The sequence below is a fragment of the Falco rusticolus genome, chromosome 9 (genome assembly GCF_015220075.1).
Source record: "Falco rusticolus isolate bFalRus1 chromosome 9, bFalRus1.pri, whole genome shotgun sequence".
NCBI classification, from domain to species: domain Eukaryota; kingdom Metazoa; phylum Chordata; class Aves; order Falconiformes; family Falconidae; genus Falco; species Falco rusticolus.
The window spans coordinates 46,130,722-46,143,947 of record NC_051195.1 but is presented as its reverse complement, the minus strand read 5'-3'; the positions used below and the strand labels follow the sequence as shown (position 1 = coordinate 46,143,947).

The 13,226-nt window shown below is 58.5% G+C and overlaps 1 protein-coding gene across 2 annotated transcripts in view; it reads right to left on the bottom strand.

Annotated features, from left to right (window-relative positions):
- The window catches only part of EXD3 (exonuclease 3'-5' domain containing 3), a 290,827-nt gene that overhangs the window by 15,386 nt on the left and 262,215 nt on the right, over positions 1-13,226 (bottom strand). The gene's annotated exons all lie outside the window — the stretch shown is intronic.

The following is a 13,226-nucleotide window of genomic DNA, read 5'->3' as shown; positions in this document are numbered from 1 at the left end:
CAGAGAGCGCCCAGAAAGCAGGGAGGTGGTGGGAAGGACAGTGAAAGAAAACCAGGTAACAGTGTGGCAAATTCCAGACAGAAGTCAGGAGCTGACCACGCTCATCTGCCCACGTGTATGTTTTCACACACTTTTCCCAAGTCTCCAGCTCCTCCTTTGACCTTCAGACACTCCTCTTCCTCCTGCAGCGATGTGGGCCAGATTCCTCTCTGCCCTGCAGTGCCTTCAAGGTCCTTGCACAAAGAGCAGAAACCTCAGCAATTCAACCCACCAGAGCCTCCCACACCCTGCGGTGCAAAGGCCAGCTCTAGGTGCAGAGCATCAGTGAGCCCCTGCAACAGCCACACCTCCAAGGGGATTTTCAGAAAGCAGCTGACCGGGCTCTTTCCCTTCCCCGTCATGCCAAGAGTTTTTCTCATTGACCTTCTTATCTCCACTACCGGGGAACCATAAAGGTGCACATTGCTGCTCCTGCTGACTTACAAATGGTCTAACTTCTGTCCTTGGGTATCAGCAAACTCACCCAAGTAGCAGATAAGATGCACAGGTGGATTAGCCCGGTCCTGCCAAGGAGCAATGGCTCTTGGTGCACACACAGCCTTGAGCAGCCACCAAAACATGGGCTGCCAACAGCTGTGCTGAGAGATGGACCATGATGGTCCCACACGGGAAAGCAGCCCATGCATCCTCCACCAGACCTGCCTGCACAATGAGCGCTGGCATTTTTATGGCCATCCAACCTAAGTAACGTGCTGCTGGTGGAAATACAGGGCTGCAGGTGGGTTCCTGGCATTGTACAGGGCGTTTTGGTTCACAAAGAAGGAAAGGCTCTGTTTATTGAATCATTAACATCACTTCCCTCATTGCCAGCCAGGTACTCTGAGAGGTCTCTTAGGCAAGTGCTGACCTAGCCCAACCCTGCTAAGCTGGTAAGATGACATGGGATCCCATGCCAGCCTGGTACTCCGTTCCCACTGCTTTCTCTGCTCCCGCTTTGCTATTAGTCATCTGTTTCTGGAAGGTTTCTCATGCATAATAAAGTGTTTCAACACTTGCATAAGCCAGCTCTTCTCATCAGGAGTGACCCGCTGCATTTCCCAACGCTTTCCCTAGGCAGTCCTTCCGACTGCCACGAAATACGGAGTTAAAACATGAAGTTTTCTATCCCCCTCGGAGGCAAAAGGTGTGGGAAATTGAACAGATAAGAATGCCTTTAATTAGTATCATTTGCATAAGCTCTGGGAAAGGCTCACCTGACAGCTAGAAGGGCCTCCCTTGTCTGGGAGCACGAACCACGGGTGCTGAAACGGGCAGATTAGCGGAGCTCAGCTGCTGTCAAAATTGGGGAGGAAGCAAGAACAGGAGGTCAGAGGTGATGGAGCCCAGGGGGCTCTGTGGGCACCCCAGCCCCCTCTGGCTCCTTGTCGGGGCATCCCCCCTTGCCATCTTCACCTGCCAGTTAGCAGCTGCTCCAAGCATGAGAGATGCAGTTTTTGGGTTGGGTGTGTGTATGTCAGCTCCCCTGGAGAAAGGCAGGGATGGGAGGAGAGGAGAAGCACAAGGACACCCCTGGATAACACGTGGAGGCTGCCAGAGCTGGGCTCGGCATCTGGCAGGGACAGCACCAGGGTTTTGTGATCTCTGCTTTTTGCTCCTCTCCGCACACAGGTGCTCCCTCGAGTGCTGCGCAGATGGCTGCAGGTCCCTAACCACAAACTCCATCCCACTGCCGCCTCGCTGTCACGCTGCCTTGGGTAGTCGGCACCTAATCGTCAGTGACACTGAAAGCCCTTTTTGGTACCTCAAGGCCTTTGCAGTGATGAGAATCTCACCCAACATTACACCTAAATCCACATGCAAAGCTGAATTTCCCAGGGGAAAAAAAAAAAAAGATGCTCAATCCCCTCATCTCGCCACACACATCCTCTCCTTGGATCCCTGTCTTCTCCAGCTGCCTGTCGGCCATCTCAAGTCTCACTTGCTCATTTTTCCTCCCAGCTGGGCTGTGATCTGCGGAGATGGGGGCTGAGCCCCTCCAAAACACTGGGGCTGCCACAGCACCCTTGACCCAACCTTCACTGTAGCCGCAAGCCCTGTTTATACAGCACCCAGCACGGCGGGGTGCTGCTCTGGGACAGACTCCCAGCGCTTACAACAAGTTTAATAACGAAGCCAAACCAGTAATAACTGCCTTATAATGAGGCTATGCAGCATCCCTGAAGCCCTCGTTTTAGGGTGAGCTCTGTGCCAGGAGCTGCTGGGGGCCGGGGGGCGAGCTGTCCCTTCCCACCCTCCTCCCTGCCCGACTGCCTGTGCCTCTGTTGCTCCAGCCCTGTGCCAGCACCCTGCCCTCCTGCCTGCATAAATGTGCTTCATACCCACCTCCGAGGTGAGGGATAACCCCTCCTGGGTGTGCAAACCTGCACCCTGTAGGGTGCAGGGTGCACCAAGGCACACAACTCCCATGCCGGTCTGCTCCTGAGCCATCCCAAGGGAGCCTGTGCCGCAGCAGGGAAAGGGTTAACTTGCCCAGCTCCCTGCAATGCAGCTCATTGCTACTCCTCTCCATCAAGCTAGTGAGTTTTATCCAGCTGGAGGTGAGAGCTCAGCTCTTGGCCGGGGGATGCTGGAAGCTGGTGAACCCCAGGGCTGGAAAAAATGACCCAACCTGAACTCTGAAATCGCCCCAGCACTGGAAACAGAGCAAGGGCCATGTCCTGCCAGCTCATATTCGAAAGGATCTCACGGAAAAACTAAAAGGCAGGTGGAAATCTGGGTACCAAACATCCCCCAGACCTTCAGGAGCATCAGAAATGGAAAGGGTCACAGAGATGGATTTTCTGACCATGGGAGTCAGAGCCCTGGAAACTGCAAGGGACCAAAGCTGTTCTTCGTATAGATGAGTCCAACACTCAGATCACTAACAATCGGGGGTGGCACTGCTCTTTGCTACCCAAATGCAAGCTGGCCATGCTGGAAGCCGAGTTTCCTGCCTGACCCAGGTCCCAAAAAACCCAGCACAGCCTGCAAAGCCTCAGCTCCGTTGCTGCACCTTCCTCCCAGCTGGACACGCAGCCGTACCAGGGGCTCCGTCCTCCACTCCTGGTGCTAAACAAGCTTTAGAAAATGATCCTTATTACGTATGAAGCCACAGCTACCCCTAGTCTTGCTCCTTCTGGATTTCCCTGGCAGCAGTCCCTCCTCTGGCTGGGGTCCTGGGGCCATCTGCATAATGTATGTCGGGGCATTTCTCCCCTTGCTCTGTACTGACCCCTCCAAGCCGTGCCTGGCTGGAAGCTGTGCTCTGAGAGCTCTGCTTTTCCCCAGAGCAGTTCTCAGCCCAGTACAAGTGGCCGAGGCCAGGTGGCTGCATGACCCTGCTCCTCCCCAGCCATCTGGTCCATGAGCATCCTCACCCGCATCCTCACTGCCTCCTCCACCGCCCTCTCCAGGGAGTCCCAAGGGTGCCTGGGCTGGTGAGAGGGGTGCTGGTGTGGGGGCAGAGGCAGAGCTGGGTGCTGATGGCAGCAGCTGGGGAAGTTGGGCTCATGTTTCAGCTTCTATTTTTATCTGGGAACCCAACTCTGCCCGCAGTGCAATGCGGAGGCCCCCCCGGGGATGCGCTACCTTCCCCATCTGGAGCCAGATACCATCTGGGCGCTACCTGCCTTTCCCCACCGGGGTGCCAGACCTCTTGGTAGAGACCAGCATCTTCTGGGGCAGTGGGACATCCTGCCTGCCCCACTGCCTGGTCCGTAGTGTGGCAGGAGGGCAGGAGCTGGGCAGCAGAGCCATGCTCTCCGGGCACAGGTCTCTGCAGACCAGGCTCCCCTCTCCTCCAGTCGCACTGGGACTGTGCACACTTCATCACAGCTAACCCTCCAGAGAGGCAGCACAGCTCCCCCCCCCCCCCCCCCTCCCCCCATCCTCAACGTGCCACCCCCAGGTCAGCAGCCACAGGCAGGTGTCCCTCTTCAAGCCTGGCCTTAAATCCGTGCCAGGCGTGGGGGTAACCCCCGCAATCCCACCCTGCGGCTCACAGCTTGCACCGTGTTCTGCGGGAGCCAGTGCCTAAGACCGCAGGGCTGCACCAGACCCGTCGCTTTTTATTTACTAAAGCAAAAAAAATTGATTTAACGGACATAGCTGCAGAAAAATGGAAATTTGAGCAGCCTGAGCCCAAGGAGCTTGTGTAGCCTGCAGGTTGTCCAGGGCAGAGACTGCCTTACCCGACCCAGGCGCAGGCTCCCCAGCACGGCAACATGATTTTGGAGCCTGGCCCCTTGTCCTGGGGCAGCAAGGTCTGGGGCAAAGCTGGGAGGAGGTAAGACCACCACCCCCCACCCCCCCCCCCCCCCCCCAAATCCCGCCGGGCAGCTCCTGCTGCTTTAATTGGGGCGACAATAGAAACTGCAGCAGAAAACGGGAATATAAGGGGGAAAGAAAAAAAAAAAAAAAAAAAAAAAGCGTGAGAAAGGAAATCTGAGCAAGGCCTGGAGCAATCTAACCAATCCAGCGGAAACAATAGCCCAGGAAGAAAAACCAGTTCCTACACACAAGGTAGAATAGGCTGGGAACGGGCTGGAGGAGGGGCGGGCTGCGCTCCCAGCCCGCAGAACAAGCCGGGCATTATGCGGCTTGCGCTGCCCGGGCACGGTTGCCCCTGCCCAGGGGCTCGGGCAGCGAGGAGGGTCCTGGGCAGCCGGGGAGGTCCCTGCCCACCCCCTGTGCCAGGCACAGCAGCCTGCTTCCAGCCTGGGTCTGGCAGGGCTCAGCCCCAAGTGGGGCTCCGCACCCAGGCTGGGCTTAGTCTCCAGCTGCGGCTCAGCACCCACGTTTAACTCAGCACCCTGATTTTAGCCTCAGCTGGGCTCAGCACCCCGTCAGGGTTTGACACCCAGGCTGGGGTCGGCAGCTCGCCCGAGATTAGCCTTGAGGATGGGATTAGCCCCCAGGCTGGGCTCACCCCCACGGTGGGGCTCAGCTCACTCCTAGGATGGGCTCATCTCCAGGCTGAGCTCACTGCCGGGGGGGGGGGGCTCATCCCTAGGCTGAGCCCCCCAAAGGGCAGCAGAGCGGGGCTGTGCTGCCAGCCGGGCTCCCCGGGGCCGAGCGCGGGTGGGCCGGGGGTCCCGGGCAGCTGCCTGCTGGAAGCGGCATTGCTGCCGGCTTGGCTGTGGCCGGCACGGAGGGAGCCCGGCATGTCAGGGAGGCAACAAGCGTTCACAGCGCCCACCCGTGCGCCAGCGAACCAGCCACCCACCGCAAACATGGGCCCTTGGGGGAACGGCCATGGACGCACCTTCTGCCCCCCCCAGATCCCTCCCGCAGGATGTCTGTCTGTCTGTCCATCCCTCCGGCAGCACATCCCAGCAGGCAGACCCTCGGGCTGTGGGATGGATTGGTTGAAGGTGGGGAAAGCCCAGGTAGAGAAACCAGCTCCAGCACGGTCCAGCGGCTGGTCCCCTGCCCTGGACACTGCCATGGGTGCTGGATCTGTCCCCTCGGCTGCGTGGCGGCAGTTGGGATGTGCTGAAGGTTTGTGCCCCCTGCAGCCAGGGGGGCTGGATACTTTCATTTTGAAGCAGAAGCTTAAATTCTGCTAAAATAAAAACTGCTGTCATGCTCCTCACCATGCGCTGCAGGGACTTCCCTGCACCTGAGGATTTCAATTCCCTCCAGCCCTGCTCCACAGATGAGTCCAACTGCCCCCAGACCTGCTCTCCACAATCCCCCCACCCCAGAAAAAGCCACAGAGCTGGATCCATCCTTCCAGCCCTCCACCATGGAGCAGGGGGGAGCAGGCAGGGCTCCCTGCCAGCCTGCACTCCGCCTGCCACGAGCCAGACAGTTCTCAGCACCCTCCAAAAACCTCCCTGCCCACCCCGGCGCAGCAGCCTGCGAGGAGGCAGCACTCCCTGCCTGCACCAGGACTTGGCCTCGCTCGACGTGCACAGGAGGAGCAAAAGAGAGGGAGGGCAAAGCTGTTCCCAGCACATTTTTCTGCTTTGACACCCTTGCGAGCCCTCAGAGCACTGCGGCTGGGTTCTCAGCCCCCCACGTTTGCCCTCCAGCCTGCGCCCCTCTGCCAGCAGCACACAGGGCTCTCAGTTCCCCAAATACCTGGCAAGCAGCACAGGGTGACTGTGCAGGGCAGGCGGAGGTTTTCGGGCTCAAGTCACAGGCAGGGGTGTCTGGCGGACCCCCAGTGCATGGAGCAGTAAAAGCTACCCTGGGGTCCCATGCATGCTGATCTCAGCGCTTAACGAGGTCTCATAACTGGTTCAGGCTCTCAGCACTGCTGGTTGGGACCCTGTAAAAACCAGCTGCAGTGCACCTGCCCCTGGCATGCATGCAACGAGCCCTGGACCCCTGACACCCACAGCCAGCCTTTATAATAAAGAAAAGCTCCTAATGCAGAGTACCACCTTTGGAACACCATGGGGCCCCTGGGCCCCTCGCCAGCTGCCTGACACGAGGATGTGCTTCACATCTCGGTTTGTGTGTTACCGTCCACCAGGTCCAGGAGGAGCCCAAGCAGGCACAGTGCTCGCACGGCCCATCGCCGCGCATGGCCGCATCACCCATGTGGCGGCAGAGCTGGGGCTCCCCTCCCCAAGGCGGCCCCTTCCCCAGCAGGGCAGGACCATGGGGGGCAGAACCCTGTGTCCAGCTGATCTGACGGGATCACCTCCTCCTCCTCACGGAGATGAAGATGCTGAAAGGGCAGCAGCATGCTCCGCAGTGCAGGAAGGGGGTTGCTGGAGGACCTGGGACACTCCAGGCATTTGCTGGCTCAGCACCGCTGTGCTTTGCTCCTGCCTGTGCTTCGGAGGGTCCCCTGCAGAGCAGCTTCTCCTCTCGCCTGGGCAGCACCAACCCCCTGACAGAGCCTTTGCCTTCTATTCCCACCACCTCCCACCTGGTCGCTCTACTCCCACCACCTCCACACCAGTTGCTTCCAGTCTGGTCAACCCACTCCAACCAGCCCCACGCCATCAGCCCCGCTCCCATCACCTCCACACTGATCACCCCCACTCCAACCACTTCCACACGTATTCAACACCGAGCTCTTTCCTGCCCTCTCTTTTCCCTCATGCTCTGCCTCCTGCCCTGGGAGGCATTTCTAGCTAGGTGCTCTCCAGTTCATTCACTTCTCACTCACGTGTTTGCTCCAGGCTCTTTCCCTGCCAACACCCACCCTGCACCGCAGCACCAAGACCATTTCCCTACGTAACCTTCTTAGAGGTCACCATCAGCCACAGAGAAGTCACTTCTCCCTTCAGCCCCCTTGTGAGTCCCGTTGTCATTCCTAACAACCTTCTCCACTTGCATTTAGCAAAACCCATCCACACCTTTTGATTCATTCTCTTCTTTTCCCCCCCAAACAAAGTCTGCAACATTCTCTTTTTTTAATTCTGGGGAGCACCTGAGCAGGCAGCAGCCTTCCAGTGCCCCCCTAAGAGCAAATCCAAATCTGTGCTCTGTGCTTCTGCTCAGCCGTTCATCAAAAAGCCACGATGAGCAGAGACAGCCCATGAGCAAACCTGCTTGTCACACCCAGCAGCGGCGATGAGAAAGGGAGCAAAGCTCTGGCAGCACCTCGGCAGAGACCCCCCACACCCAGGGCTCCCTGGTCCCACACACAAGACAGTCCGAAACTTCCAACTCCAGCCCCTCGTTGAAGCCCCACAGGGCTTGGGCAGTGGCAAACGCACCCACAAGTTGATGGAAAACGGTTGAAAGCAGATTTGACCTTTTTTGCAGAACAGAAAGAGAAGGAGTGACGGTGGGGCCAGTGGGGAAATAACCTCCCACAGGACTTTTGCTGACGGTGGAGGTTCTGTCCTACCTCTCAGCTCTGCATGACGTTTGACAGGTCACCCTGGGTATGTTTGGCACAAGATTTGTGCCAAACCCAGGACCCCAAGCCCACTGAGATGCTGCTCCTGGCTGGCTGCTGTGGCGCTGCTTCTGCTGCAGCAACCTGCAGCCACCAGCTGCCCGGATGGTGCTGAGGAGGCCGTGTGGGTCCCCAGCTCGCCCTTCCCTGCTGAGGCTGTGGGCTGAGGACAGATGGTGTCCCCAGAACACGGGCCACTGATTTAGCCTGGGGATTTTGGGCAACCTACGGCAGCAGCCCGAGAGCCTGCAGAGAGCCTCACACAGAGCCTGGCACCGCTTCTCACCCCGGGGTGGTCCCCGGAGTGTGGGACCGCTCCAAAAGCATCACTGCCTGGGCACAAAGGGGGCAGGGAAGGAGCCGGACGTGAGGGCCAGATCCTGCCCTGACAGGGTACAAGGGCTGCAAAACCCTTGCTTGGCCAAGGGGAGCTCTGGGAACAAGCTGTGGTTCAGGCAAGGAGCATGCCACCCTCGTGCTGCTCCCTAGCCCTGGTGGGGACATCCCTGAGCTGAGGGGTCCCGCGGGGCAGCCAGCAGCCCCGGGGTGATGGGCAGTGGGCAGGGGGCTTGCTCATGGCAGCCCATGGGCAGCTGGTGAGAAGGAGGAGCGCTTGGGGGGCATGGGCAGCCCCTGCCTACAGGGGCACCCGTGGTGCAGCGGGTTTGTTGGCTCGGTGTCTCACTGCGGGTGTGCCAGAGGAGCTGGCAGTCACCCCAGTGTGTCACAGCCCGGCCCCACGGACGTGGCTTCTTGCTTACACGCAGCCGCCTCACCGTCAGCAGCTGCCCTCCCCGGGGTGCTCGGTGGAGCTGGGCCCCCCATGGTGGCTCTGTCGTTGGGCTCTGGCCCCCGAGCTGGGATGCCCTCGGGCTGGATGCTACCCCTGCTCCTGCGGGCAGCCAGCAGGACCCTGCCTGCGCACCCATGGTGCCCAGCACCCCGTGGAGGGTGCAAAATGAAACCGGGACCCATCTTGGGCAGAGCCTGCCATGACCCAGGGCTGGGGTGCTGCTCCTGAGAGGGGGGCTTTGGGCACAGAGCAGAGCGGGGGGCTCCTGTTTCCCCTTCGCTTTGCTTGGCCACCACCCGCAGGTGGGACAGGAGGGACAGGAGGGTCACCGTGCAGCCACCTCGGTGGGAAGCCGGTGGTGGTGGTGATGCACCTCGTGGGGTCTCCCAGGGTCGGAGGTGGGGAGATGGAGCAATGTTTGCCTTTGCAAATGCAGTTGTTGCCATTACTGTTATAACGAAGTTGGAATATGCTCTCCATCATATGTAAATCTCTTGGGACCCAGGTGGATTCGCCTCTCTCGAGGTCACTTTAATTCCCAGGTGCCATTGTCCAGCTGTTCCCTGGGTATCTCCCGGTGACTTTTCATTTCCAATCACTGGCAAGAAGAAATGCACAGCAGCTCCTCGCTCCTGCCCAGAGGAGCCATCTCCAGCACCAAGTACCTTGACTCCATCCTGGCTGGCGGCCTCACAGCTCCCAAAGCCCCTCCAGGAGAAGACACCAGCCCCTTCAAACCTGTGCTCAACCCCCAGGATGCTGGGGAGAAGGCTGGGGGGAGCCCATCAGCAAACACCTGCCAGCATGAAGGGGCTGCAGCCCAAGAGGGACAGATCCTTCCCTCGTGTGAGCAGCACTGAAACGCACCCTGGGGTGCCAGGTGCTCCTGCAGGTTCATCCCACCCCAGACAGCTCCCTAGCCCGGGGCTGGGCACTCCCCCGCTGCCATCAGCACAGGGGAAAATGAAGCAGCTTTATCTCAGCCTCAGCTGTCCCTCACCGTGGTGTCAGGGCTGCTCTCTGACAGCTCTGCGGATCCCCAGGCAGGGCTTCTTCCCTTGGTCCCAGCCCAGCCCAGACAGGGCTCAGCAGTGCTCAGGGGCTCACTGCTCCATGGAGGCAGCAGCAGCTGCCCAGATGTTCTAGATACGAAGGGCCCCCACATCACCAGAGCCCCCAGGGGAGAAGCAGACCTACCTGCGAGCTGTCTGTCGTTCCTAGCAGCCTCTGCTGATGGAGACGCCCAGCCTCCCCAGGCACCACTCTCCTTGCAGCTCAAGATCTAACTTGAATCCTCCCTGCTGTGAGTCGAGACTTGTCCTCGTCCTCACAGAGAGCACAGAAATCCCATACTCTTGCCTGCATTAGCTCAAACACAGGCCAAGGCTGCTGGGGAGAAAGCTGTTGTCAGTGCAGACCCTGCTCACCTCACACGGCCATCAGGGCTGGGCAAGGTTCCTGACAAACGGAGCAGCAATGGAGGGGATCACAGTGCTGCTGGTCATACGGCTCAGCCAGGACGTCACCATGGAAATGGCATGTCCTGCCAGCAAATTTGGTGACAGTCGTTCCTTCTGCACAATCCTCCCAGGCAGTCTGGGATGGTCCCCACTGCCGTTTGTCCCCGTCACCATACCTGGAGGAGGAGGAGCAGGAGGTCTCCACAGCTCTCCCATGGCATCACCTGCCACCCTCTGCGCAAAGGCGTCAGCTTCTGCCCACAGTGCCTGCATGTCCAGAGAAGGACAGAGGGAAATACAGGCAGTAGGGAGCAACTTTAACACCCAGGACCACATTCCCAATTCATCCTGCCAACATCCTTCTCTCTAGACAAGCCTTGGAAGGGGTGGAACCGATGCTGTCACCGCTGGGACTGAAGCTGGACCAGTGTGGCTGTAGGACACAATGTGAATGAAGGTGCGGGAGCCATGTGCTGCCACAGGGGCCCCAAACTTGCTGAGAAACCTTTGGCAGAGCAAGGGTGGAAGAAGTAGGGATTTCGGTAAGGACCAGGCTGGTGCTCAGCACCTTTGGGAGGTTCTCACCAGCCAGCGCAGCCGTTGGCCTCGGTGGTACAGTTCATCCCATGGGGGAGCAGAGCGTGCAGCTGCATGGCTGGGCTCTGGCAGCACAGGGGAGCTCACAGGGAGCACCATCTTTGAAAACAACCATGTGCATCTCACCTCGAGGGAAAACACCAGCTCTTGAAGGACTTCTCCAAAAGGATCCCCCAAAAACAGTCTCAGAAAGAGGCCATGCTGACTGGGGCCTACAAGAGGACAGCCCCTGGGAGCAGGGGAGCAGTACGGGGATGAGCCGCTGCTGCCAGAGCAAGGGGAAACCCCAGGAGACCTCATGCACCAGTTCCCTGCATTCCCAGCCCGACACCTCCCAGACGTGCTAACATAACCCCAGCGTGTCAGTGACATGTGAGGTCACCGCGGTGAGACAGGCATGTTCCTGGGGAGCCTCAACACCTTCACATCTTCTCACCGCACCGGGGGGCCTGGCGAGCTATCATCTAGAGCATCGCGTTTGTGTCACACACACACAAAAAAAATAAAAAGGAATAATAATATACACAGAAACACGTGGCCTTTTTTTAGGCTTTTTGCTAGACCCAAGGGATTTGCTCTCTACTGTTTCAGTGGCCACCTAGAGGACAGAAAGCTGGGAAAGCTGGCAAAGAGGAGCGATCCAGCCCCAACAAACCTGGTTTTGCTTTTTTGCTGATGAACAGGACATCAGCAGGCAAGTGGTGGCAAAACTTTAATATTATTCACCCTGCAGAAAAAAATACCTGTGAATGAAAAGTGCTGATGGGCTCTTGGTGGAGGCGAAGTCGGGGAAGGAAGGTGTGTGCTCCATTCCTCACATTCCTCCTCCCCAGCTCCCTCTGGACCTTGCTCCCCAAGGTCCACCCAGGTGCCCAGGGGGTGATGGAGAGGGCTGAGGATCCTGTCCTGCAGCGTCGCTGGCTCCACCAGCCAGGCAGGGCTGAGCATTTTCCCTTCCCAGTGTGGGGGCAGATGGACGGGACTGAGGGCTGAATCCTGCTGGGGTCTGAAAAATGGAATCTTTGATCTCTGTGGGCAGCATTTGCAGAAACACTTGGCTGAGGGTCCCTCACAGGCGAACGCTGTGTCCCTGGGTGCCATTCTGCTGAACCCCAGCATCCTGCCACGTGCGCGGCCGTCACGTTGCATCCCTATGGCCATCGGCTGGAGCCTTCTTCAGAGCAGGGCACCTTGGGCTCATCTGAACATACACAAACAGCTGGTGGGATGTCCTCTCCTCTGGACACCCCACACTGTCCCCTCTCCTGCAACCAACCAACCCCCAAACAAGAGGAAAAGCCATAGCGGTGTTGTCGCTCCCATCCCCGTGCCGTCCCGGCTGCCGGGTGTGGAGCAGAGCTGGCTCCCTCCTGGGCACATGCGTGAGGGCACCGCGCCAACAGCTAATGGGAAAGTTCAGGGTCGGGGCGAGCTGTGGGGAGAGGCACATAAAGGGCTCATTGTGCGGCGGGTCTCCTTCGGCTGTGCTCATACAGGGCTAGCAGTTCAACAACAAAACACAGCCCAGAAATATGACAAGACACCTTTTTCCCAGGCTGCTGTTAAACTCTAATTAAACATTTCAGCACACTTGAGCGAGGGAATGTCTGCTTCTCAGGCCCAGGCTATCTCAGCTGGAAAACATCTCCTCCAGTGCAAACAGGCTCATGCAGGTTGACCCAGAAAGATGCCCCTTGGGCCCAGGGATGATGCAAACCCGTGTACCAGGGTGGGCAACCTGCAGCAATCCACCCACCTTCGGGCCAGCAAGCTGTCCGCTTGCTGCCCACCTCTCTGGAGGATGGGTCCAGGCTGGAGCAGTCCGAGAAGGGGCCGTGCAGCCCAGCACACCATGGGCAATGCCACCACTGCCAGCCACTGGCTGCCTGCTCCCCATCATGGGAACTGGAGTGCCTGTGCCCACCGCACAGCAGTGGGGGGAGCACCGCCTGGAGAAGCAAGAGGCAGCATCCACACCTGCATCAGCCTGGTGCAAAGGACAGCCAGGCAATAGCTGCTCCGCCACAGCCCCACGTCTGGCCTTTATGACCCAGAAATTGCCTGCTGATGGAGAGGGACCACGACTCTGCCTTGCCCATATGTGTCTGTGCAGCACCTTACGAAAGGCCAGTGTCTCTCCAACCCACTGTCCTAAAAATATTTCATGCCATGCCTTATAGCAGCTGTAGAGCACAGCCCACAAGCTCTGTCTTCAGACCTGGTGCGTTTTTGGACCTCAGAGCTCCTATTTCAGTAAAGCAAATTCTTCCCAAACTTCATCACTCTCACGGCCAGTCTCTGGGGCCACTGGTTCCTCTCCCCAGCCCTGGACCACAGTTTGGTCCCGCTGTTCCAGAAGTTTGGATATTTAAAAATAACCCAACAGACAAGCAAAATATTAGATTCTCATTCTTTGGGTGCTTTGCAATGCTGACCTGCAGGCACGGACCATCATCACACCTCACTGTGACAT